This window comes from Leopardus geoffroyi, chromosome B1 (genome assembly GCF_018350155.1).
Source record: "Leopardus geoffroyi isolate Oge1 chromosome B1, O.geoffroyi_Oge1_pat1.0, whole genome shotgun sequence".
Classification (NCBI taxonomy): domain Eukaryota; kingdom Metazoa; phylum Chordata; class Mammalia; order Carnivora; family Felidae; genus Leopardus; species Leopardus geoffroyi.
Window position 1 is genome coordinate 145,631,536 of NC_059327.1, and position 18,587 is coordinate 145,650,122.

The window sequence follows — 18,587 nt, forward strand, 5'->3', positions numbered from 1 at the left end:
ACTTGAAATAAGAGATTTGGGGGAAGGAAGAGAAAGAAATGGAGCGTAGATAATAAATTTTAATGGTTAAGACCTAATGGGGAAAAGGCATACTAAGGGATGAAATGCATGTTTTTCTTTCAAGTGTAATTTCTTGACCAATTAATAAAATGTTATTTTAACTATAATCAATTCTTGATAACATAATACAATGTGGTATTGTTAGGAAAAGCAAGGAATTATCACCTGGTCTTCAGTGGTTCCTCAAACTATCCTTGAAAACTTGTGCAATGAGAGATAGGCTTATTAATATTATTTTTTTAGTCGTTGAATGGTCTAACTGACTCTACTCACTTGTTCTAAGACAGCGAATTTGTTCTTGTTTTAAGCAAATCTCTTTTCATTATTAAAGTAAAAAACACTAGCTACTTCCGTTTATTGAAGTACTCCAAGGTGTAGGAATTTCGACAGCAGGAAGTTCATTTCTCAACTTGTTCTTATTACTCAAGAGACTTCAAACTGCTCACGAATTAACAGCAGGACAGCAGCAATGGTCATTTCCTGGTGGAGGATTTTCACAGCGAGGACAGAAGTCTGAACTGGTCATCCTGTGTCTTGGGATATGTACTCACCCCGCTAAGCCTCATGTGAAATCCAAAGGAACAATATTAGGTAGAGAGGAGTCTGGAGTTTACCACAAAAATGTGGAGTCAGATGGTCCTACCAAGTGCATCATTGGTACTTAACCTTTGACCGCAGCTTCTCTCTGACTGACACTGCCACAGGAAATGCTACTTCATGGTTTGAACAATTCGTCAGGCTCATGGCTCAACAAACTAAAAATCAGCAAAATGAAATTTTATTGCACAATGTGCATTATTTAGAGCACACAGTTTTGGGGGGAGAAAAATCAGTAGGATTCAGCCTGCAGACTCAGATGTGCCAGGTTTGAGTCCACAAAGACCAGAACTGAAACAAGAGAGGAGATAGTCTGACTTCAGTTGGCTGCAAAGGGCAACAGGATGCCAGCCAACTCAAGGTCATGCCATTTTTTCCCTCTTCAATTGAAATGGCAGGCCCAAGACAAATTTATGCAAATACAACATGGAAAATAATTTCTCAAAGACAACTTCCTTGTGCCAAATATTTTTTTGTCTTTGTCCTGGACTGTGAGCAATGTCAGCTTATTTTAGAGCCCAGCTCTTCCAATTTTCCTTCAAGCTAGGGCCAAGTAGTGTTTATTTCATAGAAAGCCAAGACTTTACGAGCAGGGCTGGGAGTAAGAGGGCTGGGGTCAAGGGTGAGGCTAAGGAGGACAAGGTGAGGACACAGAATGCTTTCCCTGACATTCCATTTCTTTTTTTTTTTTTAAGTTTATTTATTTATTTTGAGAAAGAAAGACAGCAGGAGAGGGGCAGAGAGAGAGGGAGATAGAATTCCGAGAAGGCTCAGTGTTATATAAATATATATTTAAATATATATGAGGACCATTTATTTTCTGTTTCAAAAAATATTTTAAAATAATTCATTGGATTATAAATATAATGGGTTTTTTTTTTTTGGCTTTCACCTTTATTTTTAAAAATTTTTTTAGGTTTTATTTATTTATTTTGAGAAACAGAGAGAGAGAGAGAGCATGAGTGGGGGAGGGAACGAGGTATCTGGCACTTGAGGGGTAAAACCACTTTATTCAAGTCTTCACTCAAAAAACTCCTCTTGATGCACAGGATACTCTAGAACACTGATGACCTAAAATAAAACATAGTCATAGTTTCATTAAAAGAAAAATGCAGAAAAAGTTAAGTCTTCTGTAACTGGAGAGTTGTCATCCCAAGGGTCCCATAGGAACTCATCCTTAATCAGCGAGTGGTTCCCAGTCATTTACAGTCATTGGTGTGCTGAGATCAACTCTTACTAGTACAAGAGCTGAGTGTTGAATTGAAAATTCTGTCAGCCAGTTGTTAATTTTTGGTAGCATAAATTTGGCCAAAGCGGGAGTGTTTGCACCATGGAAATTAGCAAATGCTACAAATCTGGGCTTTATTTATTTTTTTGAAAGCTGCCTTATCAACACACTAATATGTCTAATCTTTCTCAACTCTGTATGAACATGCTCCCCTATTCCCTCCCCCTTCCTATAGTTTCCGTCCGCTGCCCCACTGCCCCACTGCCCTCTGCTCAGATCCCTTGGACACTTTTTTTCCAGTTAGTTGGTTTCCTCTTTGATTCTTGATTTTTCTTGGGCTTCACCATTTAGAGAACTTTAGGGCACAGAAGGTGTTTTTTTTTTTTTTTTTTGGCACAGAAGATTCTTTTTTTTTTAACCTTTTTAAAAAATGTTTATTTATTTTTGAGAGAGAGAGAGAGACACAGAGCATGAATGGGGGAGGGGCATAGAGAGAGGGAGACAGAATTTGAAGGAGGCTCCAGGCTCTGAGCTGTCAGCACAGAGCCTGATGAGGGGCTTGAATTCATGAACCGTGAGATAATGACCTGAGCCAAAGTCTGACGCTTACCTGACTGAGCCACCCAGGCTCCGTGAGGCACAGAAGATTCTTAAGAGTTTGTACTCATTGGACTGATGGAGAAAACCACTTTTTTGGTTTTTTTTAAACCAGAGAAGACATTTTGAGCACATTTAAATATATATGAGGACCATTTATTTTCTTTTTTAAAAAATATTTTAAAATAATTTATTGGATTATGAATATAATGGCTTTTTTGGTTTGTTTTCACCTTAGTTTTTAAAATTTTTAAGCTTTATTTATTTATTTTGAGAGAGAGAGAAAGAGAGAGAGAGTGAGCATGAGTGGGGGAGGGGCAAGGAGAGGGAGAAAGAGTATCCCAGGCAGGTCCTGCACTGCCAGTGCTGAGCCCAATGAGGCTCGAACTCAGGAACCGTGAGATCATGACGGGAGCCTAAATCAAGAGTCGGACGCTTCAATGACTGAGCTACCCAGGCACCCCTGCTTTCACCTTTATTGAGATATAATTGACAAAATTGTAAGATTTTTAAAGTGTACATCATGATGATTTGATGTATGCAAACATTGTGGAAAGATTTCTCCCATCAAGTTAGCTACTGTATCCATTACCTCACATATTTGTCTTTTTCTTTTTCTTTTTTGAGAGCTTTTACATTCTACTCTCCTAGTAAATTTTAGTTATATGTAACACAATGTTATCAACATAATCACCATACGGTACATTAGATTCTCTGGACTTTTTCTTTTTCAACTATTTAACCAGTATAAAACTATTGTTTGGTTATCCTGAATACTTAACAAATATAAGCGAGACCACAAGAGAAATTCCACTAATGGATTTGAGATTGAGTTCAGAACATTACTTTAAGTAGATTTAAATCTTGCAAAAGTAATGCAGAATTATTGTATGTGAAAAATATGATGGAATTTCTGTTACACCTTAATAATGATATCTTTCATGTAATTGATCACATATTTTGTGTTAGACATCGGGATAAATGGTTTCCAAAAATTTGCCTTCATTAGCCCTCATGCCTCTCCTCTGAGTTCCTTCCATTTCTCTTGTTTTACAGGTATGGAAATGGGGGCACAGATAGCCACCAGGTCTCCCGGTGAGTAAGCTGTCGCTGTGGTTCAAACCCAGGGAGAACTGCCTTTTCCACGGGCTCCTCTTGAGTGGTGGGTGACGCCAGGTGACTCCAAGTGAGGAGACCAGGACCACTCTATGGAGGACAACAAAGGGCAATATACACATGAGACTTAAAAAAAAAAAAAGAAAGAAAGAAATCATGACTTAGGCAGTTCCAGGTTTTGTAGAGCCTCAAGTTCATGCGATGATAGAGATGCTCTACAAGAAAGAGTGCAAATTATAGTGTAAGAATAAACATTTATTTTACTATTTTTTAAATTTTTTTTTAAGTTTGATTTATTTATTTTAAGAGAGACAGAGACAGCATGAACAGGGGAGGAGCAGAGACAGTGGGAGAGAAAGAATCAAGTAGGCTCTGCCCTGTCAGCACAGAGCCGAACGCTGGGCCTGAACCCAGGAAACCACAAGATCATGACCTGAGCTGAAACCAAAAGTCGGACACTTAACCGACGGAAACACCCAGGCGCCCAAGAATAAACATTTATTTTAAATAGGAAATCATAAATCATAAGTAATTATAACATAAAGTTATCATGACATATCATAACAAATTATGAATTTATAAAGTAATCATAACAGATTATGAATTTATAAAGCTGGAAAGTACCACAAACAGAAAATCCAATAAAATAGACTATGCTTATGAAGTAACTGCCAGCAACATTTCTAAAAGCTTTGACTCTACATTTGTAGTTACAATACGCTTCCATGTCTCCTTCATATAATGATGATGTTCAAGATAATCATCTATGCAAGTAATAGAAAATAGTTTATTCTTTTTATTAGGGTGGTTGACCAAAATTTCCTTTTTTAAAAACATCTTGGGGCACCTGGGTGGCTCAGTCGGTTAAGCCTCCGACTTCAGTTCAGGTCATGATCTCGCGGTCCGTGAGTTCGAGCCCCGCATCAGGCTCTGTGCTGACAGCTCAGAGCCTGGAGCCTGCTTCGGATTCTGTGTCTCCCTCTCTCTCTGACCCTCCCCCATTCATGCTCTGTCTCTCTCTGTCTCAAAAATAAATAAACGTGAAAAAAAATTAAAAAAAAAAAGAATTCTGATAGATTTTATGACACATGATGCCAGCCAAATAGAAAAAAATATATGAAACATTTTTGATTGTATACCTTGCATTATTAAGACATTCCTGAAATGGGGGGGGGTGGTTATTTTGTCTAGTATTGATGTTAACTGAATCCTCTGGTGCAACTTTCCATTTTGATAACTAGAAGAATTTTCCCCAGACTAGCTCTGTCGCTGTGTATTTCAAGCTTGTTTCTCCCTTACCAGCACCATTTTGGTGTTGTGTACCTTAAGACCCATTCTCCACACCAGGAGTTCAGGGGAATAGGCATAGGAAGCAGAGGGATATTCCTAGAAGCTATTCTCATGCCAGGATGCCTAGTAAAAACAGAACCATTGATAACATGACTGTGAACCAGTAAATATGTCACTAAATCTAAACGAATACCCTCATCTTAACTTCCCCTTAGCCAGATAGCAAATGCACAACTACATCACATCATCCAATACAAGGAGAAAGGAAGTGAGAGTGAGAAAAAGACACACTCCTAACCAATGTGGTTAAAATACAAAATACAAAATACATGTTATGTAACAAATATACATAAATAAACATTATATAGAAATATAAATTATAAAAATATGTAAGTCTTGCTAGGGTCCCTGCCAAGGCCTGGAAAAAAGGCTAAACTACTTCTAGGTCCTGGAGCTCAAACTAAGTAGCTTCATGATACATCCACCCATGGTTGTGATCAAGTTCCCATCTATCTGAGTGACATCATTTCTTAAAACACGTACCAATGTTCATCCTTATGTTTAAGGTAGTAACTGTGCCCCTAGTAACTGAGAACATTGACAAACATAAGATGATTCTGTTGTGCGTTCAACAAATGGTGAATCAGATCTAGGTCACCAGATGATTTTATGACAAAGTATCATCAGGTTTGGTTCAAAGAGATTCTTGACACTAAAGTGGTGTTTTGAACAAGTCATATGGGTTTCTATCTGTCTTTCTGGATCTCCACCCAAACCACTCTACACTTACTACATTAAAATTTGCATGTTAAAATTTTAATTTATCATATTTTTAAACAAACTCATTTGGTTTCTCTTTCTTATCTCCTAAATGCAAAACTAATGTGGGGGATTTTTTTCAATAGGTGATTTATGCTCACGGTAACAACGCCCTATTATTCTTTTTCTCTGGAGACATCTATGATAGAAATGTTGGAAAAAGGGATTTTAAAGGGAGATTCTGAAATCCTTGGGAAATTCCATAAGTGGACTTGGCTTTATAGCTATGTCAACAAATGACATTGTCCAGGAATCCATGAGTCATGCGTTAAGCATGAGATGTTAGGATGGGGTCAAGGGAAGGAAACTGGCCTCAGACACAGGAACTTTTGGCTGCTGAGCCAGAATAACTATGAAATGTTTCCTCTTTTCAGAAGATTTGTCTCGAGTGTTTACTCTCTGTAAGATGCTTGGGATTCGAATCTAGCTCCTGTTAATAAAGCGGAAAAAAACCCCAAGAAGTCACTTAGAAAATGGCACAGTCAGTTCAAGGAATGCTCACAGACAGGGAAGAGAAGACCTTGAGATCTTAACCCATATACTGTGATGGAGCTTGAAAGAACTTTCAGCAAGTTTCCAAGCAGTGGTACTATCTGGGTTGAATGTTACAGGATGCATAGGTTTTGTCACGTGAAGAAATGGAAAAGGTATCCCAGAGAGAATAGTATGAGCAAAGACTCAGAAGTATAAGAATTTAAAAGAACAAAGTCAAGGCAGGGAGGAGAGACAGATCTGAAGAGGACTCTGGAGAGGCCGGAAGGGGCCACTCAGGAAACACTTTCATCAGTGTGAGAATGTAAAGTGTATTCAAAAGACCATGGCGAGGGGGTGGACGCTGGGGACCGAAGTTGGGAAAAGACATAACCATTGATGCTGACAACACAAGAGAAGGTGTTATAAGTAGGACATAAAATTGTATCATACATGTAGCACGCAGGATTGAAATGGAATCTATGAAAACCTTAACAGCCTTAATCTCTGGATAGTGAGATGAGAGAGAATTTTTACTTTCTTTTTTCTGCTTTGCTATACTCAAAAGCAATCATATTTGTAATGCAGAACTATGTCAAATGCTAAGAAGAAAAGGATGGGGGGGGGGGAAGGAGGAAGGAAGGATGGAAGGAAGAAAGAAGGCAGATTTCAGAGCTGTGAAGATGTACTCAATGGTGTATGAGAAGTAAGAATGGTTCCGTAAAGAGAGATGGAGTTATGATTCCTACAGGAGCTTCTTTTTCCTTTCTCCCTTTTAAAGAAATGTTTGTTTATTTTTGAGAGAGACAAAGCACACACATGTGTGATCATGGCGGGGGGGGGGGATTGGGCACTGGTGCGGGGTTGGGGGGGAAGGAAAATCAAGAGTCAGACGCTTAACCGATTGAGCCACCCAGGAGCCCTGAGGAAAGCTTCTTTAACTTAACCTATTCTAGAAGTGTTGACAAGGTGAGCATTATGGGGTATGGCACTCAGCCTGGATGTATAGCAGGTGAGGTAGTAAACACAAGATGGCAGCTGGGGTAGGAGAGTAATTGAATTGTGTTCTCCTGACTGTCCATTGGCTTAGCTGTGACTGCTGAGGAGGCTAGAGGGATGTGAGTGGAGGACAGCCGCGGTCTTTGAGGTTGATTTCTTAGAGAGGGGCTGTCCTGCTGAGGTCAGATCTGTGACTGGTTACCCAGCTCTGCCCAGTCCCTGTCCAGCCCTCCTCCGACTCCAATCACTTGATGCCCTGGTTGTTTAGACATGTTGAGAATCTGAATATGTTATAACTGAGCATTATGGTAAATATTCATTAACTGTCTTGGCAGCTGCTTATTCTTTTCTGAAGCTCTTAGAAAATGAACCATAATACCCATAATTATATTAATAATACTAGTGAGTGTGATGATAAAAAAAATGGGCAATACAATATATCTGCCGGAGGTCGACAGCTTCACTGAATGTTCAAAGGTTCAAATTTTGGGGGTTGTTTATCTCTAAGAAGAGTCAGTAAGTGGCCTGCAATATTCTGCAGTAACTTCCCTTATGAGAGCTGCCTCTGAGGGGGCACAGGGTCTGCAGGGGGAGAGAACACGGGTCTGGGAACCTCTCTTCTCTCTAGCAGTGCCCCTTCTCCTCTCCATGCCACGTTTGCCTTAAGAACTCCACACTCGGGGGCGCCTGGGTGGCCTAGTTGGTTGAACGTCTGACTTTGGCTCAGGTCATGATCTCGGGGCATGATCTTGGGGTTTGTGAGTTCCAGCTCCACTGTGCTGACAGCACAGAGCCAACTTGGGATCCTCTCTCCCCCTCTCTCTGCCCCTTCCCCTGCTTGTGTGTGTGTGTGTGTGTATGTGCGCGCACACGTGCTTACTCTCTCTCTCTCAAAATAAAAACATAAAATAGACATAAAAAGGGGTGCCTGGGTGGCTCAGTTAGTTAAGTGTCCCACTTCAGCTCAGGTTATGATTTCATGGTTCATGGGTTCGAGCCCCGCATCCGGCTCTGTGCTGACAGCTCAGAGCCTGGAGCCTGCTTTGTGGATTCTGTCTCCCTCTCTCTCTGACCCTCCCCTGCTTGTACTCTGTCTCTCTCTCTCTCTCAAAAATAAATAAAACATTAAAAAAATAAAAAAAAATAGACATGAAAATACAATAGACAATAAAAATAAACGTAAAAAAGAGCTTCACGCTCAGACTGAGGTCTCAGTTTATAAATCAATTCCTCCAGAGTGGTTGAAAGGTTCCACTCATGTGCTCCCAGGGCCTCTGCACTTGCCTGTTACAATGCTACCCACTGCATTTTACTCGTCCGTTCTCTCACCAGATTGTAAGGTCTGGAGAGGAAGAAAGGAGATCTTACTCTTGCTGTAGTCACAGCATGTACCATAATGGCTGGCTCATAACGTGCTGGAAAAGTACTTGCTAAATAATTAGCAGCACTGATTTTGTTAAGTGACATTGTTAAATTCATAAATGATTAAATTCAGACAAAATACACAAATTAAAAACATGAGAAACCAAATGCTTGTAACATTTGCCCTGCTTCATTAGGGAGCACTTTTATATTTATTTCACCCCTCCTCCCCCAAATACACACACACACACACACACACACACACACACACACTTCTGTGAGCAGCTGCTTGTTGTTACATTGGGCTCTGGAAAAGAGGCAAGGTACCATCAAAATAATTTACTTAACTATTACTACTGCAAGGGCTCTTGAACAGTGCTTATATACCCAGAAGTTGACATTATTCTTATAAAACAAGAACAGTAGTGGGAACAGATCAAGGGAGTTTCACTCAGTAAGTGCTTTTCTTCTAGAGCATAAATTGATACTTTCATGTCCTGTTTGCTAGGGTGCAAAATCCTTTGAGCTATTACTTAGATAAGGATATCTTCTTCAAAGATGTACTGAGAAGTGCACAACATCACACTGAAATATTGCTGCACAAAACGAATCTAATCATGAAGAAACAGCAGACAAATCCAAACTGAGGAAATTCTGTTCCAGAATAAAGGAGACTAGATATTAGATATAACAACTAAATGCAATAGGGGATCTTCGATTTAAATCCTGAAATAATTTTTTCTCTGCATGTTTCTATCTATTTATCCATCCATCCGCCTAGCCATCTATGTAAAGAATATCTTTGGGACAATTGTCATAAATTGAGTGAAGTCTGTAGATTAAATAATAGCATTGAATCACCATGAATTTTCCATTTTTGATCACTGTAACTCTGGCTATATAAGAAAATTGTCTAGGACATTGGGTAAAGAGTTTCCTAGAATTCTTTATACTCTTTTTGCAACTTCTCTATGACTTTAAAGTTATTTACAAATAAAATATTATAAAAATTAGATGTATAAATGCAGATAACCAAATTGAGAGATAGGTACTGTTATGAGTTGAATGTTTGTGCCCCACCCCCATTCATATGTTGAATCTAGTCCCCAGTGTGATGGTAATTAGAGCCGGGGCTTTTGGGAAGTGATTAATTAGGTCATGAGGGTGGAGCTTTCATGGATGAGTTGGGTTTTTTTGTTTATAGTTGGGTTTTTTTGTTTATATTTTTTCCTTACAAAAATGGATGAGTTTTTTTTTTTTTTTTTAAACAAGTGTCCTTTTATAAGTGCCCCAGAGAGCCCTCTTGTGCCTTCTGTCACTGAGGACACAGCAAAAGGAAGGCCAGGAAGGGGTTTCTTATCAGATACACAATCTACTGGCACCTTAATCTTGGATTTGTCAGCTTCCAGAATTCTGAGAAATAAATGTTTGTTGTTCAAGCCACCCAGTCTGTGATGTTTTTGTCATAGCAGCCCAAACAGAGTAAGACCTGCATATTAAACAAAATCGTTTTTATACTAAATCAGGTTAATATTTAAGCATGTTGAACATTTGTTAAAAGACCTGAGAGTGTTTGCTTCTCTTAGCGTTAGTTTCAAAGGGCAGGGGGTCATGTTGGATTTTGTGTAGCTTCCAGGAACATAGTGCAAGGATGAGGGTCCATGCACATTTAGTGTTGCAATGATATAAAAAGCCTCTTCAGCCGGCACATGTCCTCAGAGTCAGCTAAATATGCCAGTGTCTAGGGCCTGTGGGGATTGGAAAGACAGGATCCAGTGTAAATATAACTTCCAAGCTGACCATTGCTCTATTTGCTCTCTTGGCAGTTTCTTCTTTCTGTTTGAAGGTAGGCACATCTCCTGATCCGTAGAGTTTTATTTTGTCTAATGCTTTGACAACAAACATTATTTTTATTCAAACAAAAAAAAAATATCTCTGTTTATGGGGCTCCTGGGTGGCTCAGTTATGTATCCAACTCTTGATTTCGGCTCAGCTCGTGATATTGTGGTTATAGCATCAAGCCTTGTGCCAGGCTCCATGCTGAGCGTGGAACCTGCTTGAGATTTTCTCTCTCTCTCTCTCTCTCTCTCTGTCTCTCAAATAAAAAAATAAACTTAGGGGAACCTGAGTGGGTCAGTCGGTTAAGCGTCCGACTTCAGCTCTGGTCATGATCTTGCGGTTGGTGAGTTCGAGCCTTGCGTCGGGCTCTGTGCTGACAGCTCAGAGCCTGGAGCCTACTTCGGATTCTGTGTCTCCCTCTCTCTCTCTGCCCCTGCTCCACCCCTGCTCATGCTCTGTCTCTCTTTGTCTCAAAAAAAAAAAAACAACAAAAAACCCACACACCCACACACACAAACATTAAAAATAAATAAATAAATAAATAAATAAATAAATAAATAAATAAACTAAAAAAAAAAAAAGAAAAGAAAATCTCTGTTTGCATTCATTCCATGTTGACAGGGCTGTAAAATGACTCTCATGGGCCCTAGTCACTTTTACCTTCATGGGGCTTTCCCATCATAATCATTTTCTGAAGGTCGTTTCTTTAATGATGAGATCATAGCTTACCTCCTATAGTGTTATGATATCACAGAGGATTCTGCAAAATCAAATGGAAGGAAAAAATGCCAAATGGAGTTTCATGTTAATTTTTAAAACTACAAATATTAGTCTTTATATAGAAAAGTATTCAAGGGTCCTCTGGGTGGCTCTGTTGGTTAAGTGTCTGACTTCAGCTCAGGTCATGATCTCATGGTTTTTGAGTTCGAGCCACTCATCTGGCTCTGTGCTGACAGTTTGTGACAGTTTGTGACTTCGAGCCCTGTGTAGGGCTCCGTGTTGACAGCTCAGAGCCTAGAGCCTGCTTTGGATTCTTTGTCTCCCTGTCTTTTTGCCCTTCCCCGCTCTCTCTCTCTCTCTCTCTCAAAAATAAACAAACATTAAAAAATGTTTTTAGATAAAAATTTAAAAAAAGGAAAGTATTCAAAATGCCCAGTGAGAATCACTTTTTTAAAAAAGAAACTTAATGTCAAGGGCTGGTCAAAAATTAGGTCTTTATTTGCAGCAAAGTCTTAAAATTAAGACATTTCCCACAGTCCTCAAAATCATCATATTAGATTTTAAAGGGGGTCTGATAGAGTTGTGCCCATTGATAAAACCAGTCCCTGTCCCCCCTTGCTGTTTTCACTCCTTCCAATGTGCCAGGCATTTGTGTGGACTTCAATGCCAGTGCATGAGGACACGGTCCACTCCTTTCCATACCAAAATTGTCAAAAAATTTAGGAACAATTCAGAATAGATTACACTATGAGAATTGAGAAGTCACGTAAATACTTCTTAAAAACTCTTATTTTGGGGACACCTGGGTGGCTCAGTCGGTTAAGCATCTGACAACAGCTCAGCTCATGATCTCCCTTTCCGTGAGTTCGAGTCCCTCAGCGGGCTCTGTGCTGACAGCTCAGAGCCTGGAGCCTGCTTGGGATTCTGTGTCTCCCTCTCTTTCTGCTCCTCTCCCACTCGCGCTCTCTCTCAAAAATAAATAAACATTAAAAAACATTTAAAAACTCTTATTTTTGCCTGTAAATGTAGAATGTCTAGGTGCTGGGTGTTCACGGTAAACGAAACAGCAAGAAGAAAAAAATCTCCGTCATGAAACTTAACATGCTGCCGATGTCTGTTTAGTGTTAGCTGTTGTGTCCCCTTAACTTGTGAATTCCAGGGCAACGGTTTCATTTGTTTGACCGAAACAAATTCCAAAACACAGTTTGGAGAGCTGGCTAACCTCCATTCTGCAGAGTTAAGGTAATTTGAGGAGCAGGAGAACATTTCTAAAATAACGATTAAATCTGAGTCGGAACTAGTATGATTGAAGGGACTCCAGGTGCATGTTGGCTGACCCTAGCAATCTGACTCTGCATAAACTGGGGATTCCTTTCACCATGACAACTGGATCCGATGGCCTTTGGCAGCCTAGGTGAAGTGCCCGTGGCTTCTGGAAAATTGTGAAGAAATCCTGTTGGGATCATTTCGGTTCACCAGGGAACCCCAAAGGACCGTGATTTCAATGGCAAAGGAATACCTAAAATCAGGTAAATCATTCATCTCAAAAATCTCATTTTTGAAGTGGGAAGCTTACTCTCACGGAGAGAGCTCTGCCTGGCCCTGCTTGAGGAGGTGAGTTGATTTTTCTGTTAAAATTCTTCACTTCCCATGCAACAAACACGGAAGTTTCGGAAGTCAGCCCAATCACCTGATGGAATTGCACTAAGTTTTTTTTTTTTTTTTTTTCTCTGCTACTTAAAAGGTTTCTGTCCTGTCTTTGCTTCTTCAGTGATAGAAAAGAATAACGGCAATTACAGTTTTGATAACTTTTTTTGATACCTGAAAGCATAGAGCAAACACAGTAAACCAAAGAGTATTACTTTCTTAAAAAAAGAAAGCGCAACAAAAAAGTTCCTTTACCCTTCCTTAACCCGTTGTTCATTTTTAATCGCTTTGCGGGATGAGAAAAATGAACGATATGAAAAGTGAAGGATGATTCTTCCACAGCTTCCCCAAATTTCTCAGCGAACAGGCTCCCGAAACTTCAAAGAAATAAAATCCGAGCTCTAGCCGGTGCTGTTGGATCACCACCCATAGTGTCCCCTGTTCACTACTGCAGCCCCCACAGTATTTAATCTTCAGGGACTTTCTCCAGCCGTCAGAGTCCGTTACAGAGACAGAGTCACAGGCTGGAAACACTGGGAAATGAAGGCCTCTGGACGCAGCCTTTAACTGATGACCCACGGGAGGAGTGTACATATCCCAGTTCCCTCGCCCATCAGGTGGGACGACCCCGCCCACGCACATGTTTTACATGGTTCCAGTGAAGTTCCAATTAACCCAGAGCAGCAACTTGTTTGATAATTAACACTCTATTGATCGCTTTCTCTGTCCTTCCGTCCTATCCTCCTTTCCCTCGCGTGTTTTTAGGGATCACTTTCAAACTAACCTACTTATACTTGAATCCATCTGTGAGTGACCGCTCTTAGGAAGAACCTAAGACAACAGCTGTGAGTCCTCTGAGAGGCTGGAAAGGAACCATTGTGTTTAGTGTGTCCCGAATTTCTGAAGCGGGGTAAAGATACCCACTTTGCATCACATAGAATTGTGAGAACACGTAGAATGCTTGAAGCTTTGAAACAGTCATATAAAGTGCCATTTTCCAATGTGATTTAGTTCAGATATAATAGGATATGCATGTATATAGCAGGTGCAGAGATGAACGGGATGTTAAATACAACCAGATTATAAAAGAAAAGAATATGAGGAAGATAATACAATGGTCTGGTGGAGCAGTCAGATTGATTTTAGACTCAATGATGTTATATTGTGGAGCTTCTGATGCTGCCGCTCCCAGCTTTGCTGGTACTCTGCTTATCCTGCTTTTCATTTCCTCTCAGTTATGGCCTGAACCGCGAGGCTTTGGTGCTAGAGACGCATCCCCGTGATGGCTTTATTATATTTGAAAAGCAAAACAGCAAGGATTCACTTGACAGCGTCATTGTCTGTTGGCCACAGTTTTTTTATTATGTACCATAGGTTGTCATTATTTTTAAAAAAATTTTAAATGTATTTATTTATTTATGAGAGAGAGAGAGAGAGAAAACACAAGCAGGGGAGAGGCAGAGAGACAGGGAGACACAGAATCCGAAGCAGGCTCCAGGCTCCGAGCTATCAGCACAGGGCCCCATGCGGGACCCCAACGTGGGGCCCGAACCCGTGAGATCGTGACCCTAGCTGAAGTCTGACGCTTGATCCACTGAGCCACCCAGGCGCCATGGTTGTCATTATTTTATATAAATGAAAGTGTTTTGTCAACATCAGGTTTTATTTATTCAACTTGTAAAAAGGTGTTTATTCATATGCTCCGAAGACAGATTCTTTTCTCTCTCCCATTTTGGCAGTTTGGAAGTTTGCTTCATTCTTTTTCCACCCTCCCTCCCTTCCTTTCCCCCTCCCTTCATTCCTGCCTTTCTGTCTTCTTTCCTTTTTTCTTAACATGTAAACGTAAACTTTTCTAGAAGGATTTTAATTTTACCAATCACTTTTTGGCTTAGAAAAATTTAAATCTGGGGGGCTCCTGGGGGGCTCGGTTGGTGAAGCTTCAACTCTTGATTTTGGCTCAGGTCATGATCCCAGGGTTTGTGGGATCAAGCTGCATGTTGTTGTCGGCTCTATGCTTGGGATCCTCTCCCTCTCTCTGCCCCTCCCCCTGCTCATGTGCTTTCTCTCTCTCTCAAAATAAATCAATAAACTTTGAAAAAAAATTAGAAAGTTACAAAAAGAAAACTTAAAATTTTCTATGAAAACTTTTATTCTGTTTACACCTTCATTTTCTTTTTCTTTTTCTTTTTTTTTCAACGTTTATTTATTTTTGGGACAGAGAGAGACAGAGCATGAACGGGGGAGGGGCAGAGAGAGAGGGAGACACAGAATTGGAAACAGGCTCCAGGCTCTGAGCCATCAGCCCAGAGCCTGACGCGGGGCTCGAACTCACGGACCGCGAGATCGTGACCTGGCTGAAGTCGGACACTTAACCGACTGCGCCACCCAGGCGCCCCACACCTTCATTTTCAAAATACAGAACAGAACCAATTCCCAGGAGGATTTAGATTTTAGTCTCTTAGTTTAGGAACTTTTTTCTCAAGTCCTCATCATTAGGCATTAGAAAAAGTGCTTCACAGTTTAGGTACTTGTTCCCAAGGCTGACTTTAGACTATTCATAAACCAACGGGTTGTGCACAGCAAGGCTAGCCTTCTTAGGCTGTCAGTGGAAGGAGGGAGAAGCTTCAACTGATGATGAACTTATCAGTTGGATAAGGAAATGAAATTTTTATACATGAAGCAAAGAAAATCCTCTGACTACGTAATCTTATATAAATGTATCGGCTTTTATTGTGTGTCTGATTTGTATCAAATCGTTTATATCTTATTAACTCTTCACAATAATGCCACAAAGCAGCTGGTATCCTCATCTTCTTAGTGAGGAAACTGAGGCTCAAAGAAGTTTAATAACTTGCTAAAGTTTATCTGAGTAGTAACAGGGTGGTAAAGCCATGCATAGGCTGAAAGAAAAGATAATCTGATTGAATCTACTCAGGATGTTTAGTTCCAGTTACCTGATACTGATCTTGGATCCATAAGTGAATAAATGAATGAGCAAATACATGAGCTCAGAGAATAGTCTCTCTGTTTTAAGTCTCAAAGCATAGTATGCAGAAGATGAAATTCCTTGCATAAATTGTAGACTTAAAGAAAGAGGTGGACCTGTTTATTCTGGTCATGTAGACTAACAGTTATGGCAGGAAAAAAGAGCATTCACCAGGACTGTTTTTATTTTCTTTAAAGTCCTGGCATATCAGTGCCAAAGCAGAGCAGAAGAATTAATTATCTTAATAGAAGATAGAGATATGGAAGAAAGAAAATAAATCGTATCCTTTTTCTCTCCTGGGCATCATTACAGAAAACCCCATGTGTTAGATTTAAACAGTTTTTATTTAGGAGAAGTTCAAGTACCTGGGAAATAGAAGGACAAATTGGAGGGGATGATTTGTGCTAGAGTCAAGGTGTATTTTCTGGATAAAAAGGATACTTGATATGTAAGAAACCATAACATTGAGTAACTCAAGACTATTTTTTCTTAAGTTTATTTATTTATCTTGAGAGACAGAGAGAGAGAGAGAGAGACAGCACGAGCTGGGGAAGGGCAGAGAGAGACGATCCCAGGCAGGGTCCTTGCTGCCAACACAGCCTTACGAACCATGAGATCATGACCTGAGCTGAAACCAAGAGTCAGACGCTTAACCGACTGAGCCCCTCAGGCGCCCCAAGTAACTCAAGCCTATTAAACAATCTTGGAGAATTGTTTTGGTCGAGAGCAGTGGTCTAAGGACCTCTACCAAAGAACACTGGGCAATACAATAATTGTGGAATCTCATTCCCAGCGTGCCTTTCAAATTGTCATAGTGCAAAACTCCTGTAAAAAATAAAATGTGACTGACTCTGGGTTTCCATACTTTTATTGGTCAGTTAAGGCTGGCCAATATTTACTCGTCATGGCCTTGTCACGAATTGTTCAACCAGGCTTTCATGGTTAGCTTGTGAGATGGTAATGCCAGGTACCGAGAGCTGTTGAAGATGAGAAGAAAACCACTTTTGCTTGCTCAATGGGGTTTTTATGAGTGTAAGTAGATACTTCTGGGCTTATGTAGGCAGTCCCAGTAGGATTCAGTACCTAAAAACAAGATGGACTGTGATGAAACTCACCCGAAAGAGCTATGTTAATCTTGCACGGGCAGCAGACGCCCCCTCGTCAGATGCAGTACAGGAAGCAATCACTTTCATAAAAGCTATCACTTTCCAGGAGTCCAGGGGTCAGTGATGCCACAATCTGTGGTGTCCCTGTCCAGTGAGGGACAGTTGCATTGCCTTTGTCAGCCTAATTCTACTGTGAAATGTAGGTGACTTGTTTTTCACCTATGGATCCCCTCGGTCTTTCCGGTTCCTAGGGAAATTCTCTGAGCTAACCAATGTCTCTCTCTCATTTTATAGCTTTATTGAGGCATAATTTCCCTACAATAACTTTACATATTTAAAATTTACAATTTGATGAGCTTTGATGTATGTATACATCCATGAAACTATCATCAGAGTCAAGATGATGAATAAATTCATCGCCTCCCAGAAGTTTTTTCCTGCCCCTTTGTAATTCCTTCCTTCTAACCCTGCTGCTCAGGTCCCGAGGAAAACACTGGTCTTGGGCAGAGGCTCCCATGGAGAATGGTCCCAAAGATCAAGGTGAAGCCTCAGGTTTTGTCTGGTCTAGCTCGAAAGTCATGCCACATCTTTTATGCTATATCTTATTTGTTACGCAAGTCACTAATATCAACTCAAGAAGGGAATTCGATTCCCCTCTCAACGGAAGGAGTAGCAAAAAAGTTTCCATCATTTTTAAATTACCACAATATAATTGAAATGAGGTTATAATAATCTAACCTCCCCATTTTACAGATGCAGATGCCCACGCATGGAGTTTTAATGTGACATCAATTTTGAATAAATACATTTAATTCTAAAAGTTCAAATAGGATGGCCAAGACTTTAGGAAGGATTTAAGTCTAAAACTCTGGTAGATACCTGCCACATTGCTTTTGGCATCTCTCTAATAATAATAAAAAAATACCTTTAGGAGTCCGCCTAAAACTTCCCAGGAGAAAGCCTTCCGATTCCTATCTTCTCCTCACGAGGGCCACAAAAAGGAAAACTCCAATCTTCAAGTTCCACGGGAAGTACTCACCGATGCCACGGAAGGGGGTGTGATCATTGCAAAGACTGCATTATGTGTCGTCCACCACGTTTTCATCAGGACGGCTTCATATGACAAGCCTACTGGGATATGCTGGAGAAAGGACAGTAGCACCTCAAAACACCTGAAGAGGAGTTAGGTCATTCAAGTGTTGTCACAGATTGGCTTCTCAAGAAGCAGACTCTGACAAAAACGTCCTAGAGATCTGTTGTACAACACTACTGTGCTGTCTACTTAAATCTGATTAAGGTGGTAAATTTGACCACTCACACTCTCTCTCTCACACACACACACACACACACGCACACACACACACACACGCCCTCTTTTAACATAACATACTTAAAGGTCAAGAGTAAGATCATAGGGTTACGAGTGTGGGGGACGTAATGTATTTATACTTTTTAATTTCTACACTATTGAGTTTATTCATAATATCATCAGCTCATTTTTTTTTCCACATTTTTTTGGTGTTTTCCTATTACCCTGTGTTTTTGTAAAAACTGACTCTCTACTCCAAAATAGGCCAGTAAGACGCAATTTGAAGCTTTAAATGTTACGAAAGGGTAAATATGTTGATTTACCTCTTAATATTTCATGTAATTTTGTACCCACCCACAGCAACATTTCCCCCCCATTTGCAGCCAGAATATTTTGAGGCTTCCTAAGATCTCACTTTCTTTCCTCATGAACCTAAACGAA